Raw genomic sequence first — 3,694 nt, 5'->3', positions numbered from 1 at the left:
CAACTATGGTGTTATCACCTGCCAGGATCCACGAGAGCCAATGCTGTCACCATCCACTAGGATCCACCATAACCCTGGTGTCATCATCTCCTGTGATCCATGAGGTCCAGTGCTGTCACCATCCACTAGGATCCACCATGACCCTGGTGTCATCATCTCCTGTGATCCATGAGGTCCAGTGCTGTCACCATCCACTAGGATCCACCATAACCCTGGTGTCATCATCTCCCAGGATCCATGAGGTCCAGTGCTGTCTGTCACCATCCACTAGTATCCACCATAACCCTGGTGTCATCTTCTCCCAGGATCCATGAGGTCCAGTGCTGTCACCATCCACTAGGATCCGCCATAGCCCTGGTGTCATCATCCGTGATCCATGAGGTCCAGTGCTGTCACCATCCACTAGGATCCACCGTAACCCTGGTGTCATCATCTCCCAGGATCCATGAGGTCCAGTATTGTCACCATCTACTAGGATCCACCATGACCCTGGTGTTATCATCTCCCAGGATCCATGAGGTCCAGTGCTGTCACCACCCACTAGGATCCACCATAACCCTGGTGTCATCCCAGAGTCCACTGCAACCATGTGCCATCATCCCCCAAGAGCCATCATCTTAGGAGCCAAGTACCGTGACGGGCTGTATTTCAGTTGTCCTCTGGGGCCGCATGGTACTTACAGTTGTTCACTTAAGGGGAACCAGCACAACAGGCCATATTCCCGTTTCCACTAAAAGGACAGGGGTGGGGCCAGCTGTCCCCCTCTGAAGACTTCACCCCTACTCTGGCCCTCCTTATGTCACTGCCTCACTCCTGACCGAGGATGATGCCTGCATCAATCCCACCACAGATGTGGCCTCAGCCAACCTCACCTTACCCCCCGGTGAGGCACCCAGGCCCCTCCTGACAGCAGCGCTGCCCCTCACCCAGCCATCTGATTGGTGACAGGGTCAACCCAGCAACCTCTCATTATCACCAGAGGGGAAGCATTTCAACCCTCAGGTGACGCCACTGCCCCCTGCCCAATCCCTGTCACTTGGGCCCCTACCAGGATCAGCACTCCACTGGCCCCGGCCAAATTCTCCTCAGAGATCCCTGACCCCCGCGGGATGGGTCAAAGCTGGTGACCGACCTGGGGCCTTCAGTGCTGTCTTCTGCTGGCCTCATCCTGCAGCAGGGACACTGGAGAGCAATGGTCCCTGCCAGCACATCTGCAGGGACCAGGGGTGCTCCTTCACCTCCCTCCCTAACACCCTAACACCCGGGGAGCCTCCAGGGGTGGCAGGAAGTCCCCAGCACCCAATGCATAATCTTCCCTCAATTCTCTTTGTACATAGCCATGTTGCGGGGGCGGCCATTCCCCCACTCTTAAAGGGCTACACGCCCCTCCCCCAGCCCCTAGGGCGAGGTGGGGGGGGCCTCTTCTTCCTCCCCTGGGCCGTCCCCCTCCCTCTTATGTCTCCCCGCAAACACTGGCACCTCACACTCCTTCTTGTCAGGAGCTTGGGGCAGACAACTGGCCCTTGGTTCCCACCACACTGAGGAAATGGGGGTTACCCAAATCCACCTGGGCCCTGGTGCCAGTTTTTCAACCCCACGGCTTCTAGCTGCTCTGAGGGGCTCCTCCCATCCCTTCCAGGGCCTCCCCAGCCCCGCACCGCTCAGGCCGACTGTGACTTCCCCAGAAAGGAGCCAGCTTGAGCACCTGCCCCCTCCCAGCCCCCTCCCCTCTGCTCAACACCTCCGCGGAACACTCAGCTTTCTCCAGCTGCCGGGATTTAGGGGTCTGGGCCTTTCAGCTTTTTTATCCCCCCCTCCACTAGCTCTAGCCCAGCCTGGATTCCAGGGATCCCACCCCTAGCCCTGTCCCTATTCAGTCGGCATAGGCTGCCTGACCCTGGGGCCTTGATTTGATCTCAAATAAGCCATAGAGGAGAGAGGTCTTGAGGGGTGGGAGCAGGTGTGTACTGACAATTCCCCTCCACGTCTTGAGCTGGGACCTCGTCATCTGAGACTTCCCCATGCCCCAACAAATGCAAATGCACACAAACCCATGCATACACAAGCACACACACACAGGCATCTCCCCATCTGGTTGGGGGAGCATGGGAGGGGGCACTTCACAGGGAAAAGATAAATAGTTCCACACCTGAAGACCCTCCAACAGCTTCTGCCTCCCTCCTCATCACTTCCTCTCTCCACCCCCCCTCCAACACTGGCCCCTTCCCCTAATTAATTCCCTGGTGAGGACAGCCAGAGGAGCTGCGACTTGGTATTTTTTGGAATAAATAGACATTTTCCTGATCGAAGGTCTCAAGGCTTACTGTGGAGAAAGGATGGATTTCCACCCACGTTTATGGGTCACAGGGGAGGCCCCCTGGCCTCAAACGTGTAGCTGGGTGTAGTAGGTGGGCAATTTGCCAAAGGTTGGGCTTGAAGCATTTGTTCCCAGGCCAGGGCCCACCACCAAGCTGAGGGGTCAGGGGATGGATGTGGGGGTGCACTGTAGGGTGCTTCTAAGTTCAGGGTTTTGTCCTAAGAAAGCCCTCTGTCCTCTGAGCATGTGAGCATTTGTTTGTAGATTCTAGAGGTCACCTCCTTATATTCAAATTATTTGGCTGAATAGCATTAAAGCGTAGGGGCGTGGGTGGGGTGTACTAGTTTTGCAAAACTTCATGGCTCACGGTTCCGGAGGCTGGAAGTCCAAGATCAAGGAGGTGGCAGGCGGGCCAGGTGCAGGGGCTCATGCCTATAATCCCAGCACTTTGGGAGGCCAAGGCAGGAGGATCACCTGAGGTCAAGAGTTTGAGATCAGCCTGGCCAACATGTTGAAACCCTGTCTCGACTAAAAATACAAAAAAAAAAATTAGCCGGATGTGGTGGCAGGCACCTGTAATTCCAGCTAACCAGGAGGCTGAAGCAGGAGAATTGCTTGAGCTTGGGAAGCGGAGGTTGCAGTGAGCCGAAATCCTGCCACTGCACTCCAGCCTGGGCAACAGAGTGAGACTCTGCCTCAAAAAAAAAAAAAAGGTAAAAAGGAGGTGGCAGGGCTGGTTTATTCTTTCTCAAGAGGGGATCTGCTCAGGCCTCTCTCAGGCCTGGTGCTTGGTTGGTATCTTAGGCATTCTTTGGTTTGTAGCTGCGGTTCTCCCTGTCTTCACATAGTCTTCCCTCTGTGTCTGTCTGTCTCTGTATCCAAATGCCGCCCCACACTTTTTTTTAATTTTTTTGAGACAGTCTCTCTCTGTCACTCAGGCTGGAGTGCAGTGGCGCGATCTTAGCTCACTGCAACCTCCGCCTCCCGGGTTCAAGCGAGTCTCCTGCCTCAGCCTCCCAAGTAGCTGGGACTACAGGCGTGCACCACCACGCCCAGCTAATTTTTGTATTTTTAGTAGAGACAGGGATTCACCATATTGGTCAGGCTGGTCTTGAATTCCTGACCTCGTGATCCGCCCTCAGCGGCCTCCCAAAGTGCTGGGATTACAGGCATGAGCCACCACACCCAGCCCAAACTCCCCCTTTTTATGATGACACCGACGACGTTAGATTAGGAGCCTCCCAGATAACGTCATTTTAACTTGCTCGTCTGCAAAGACCCTCTCTCCAAATAAGGTCACAGTCACAGGGACTGGGTAGTTAGGACTCAAACGTCTTTTTTGAGAGACATAATTCAAGCCATAAGAGGAGGCATGGC

The sequence above is a fragment of the Gorilla gorilla genome, chromosome 20 (genome assembly GCF_029281585.2).
Source record: "Gorilla gorilla gorilla isolate KB3781 chromosome 20, NHGRI_mGorGor1-v2.1_pri, whole genome shotgun sequence".
Classification (NCBI taxonomy): domain Eukaryota; kingdom Metazoa; phylum Chordata; class Mammalia; order Primates; family Hominidae; genus Gorilla; species Gorilla gorilla.
This window is presented reverse-complemented; position numbering follows the sequence as displayed.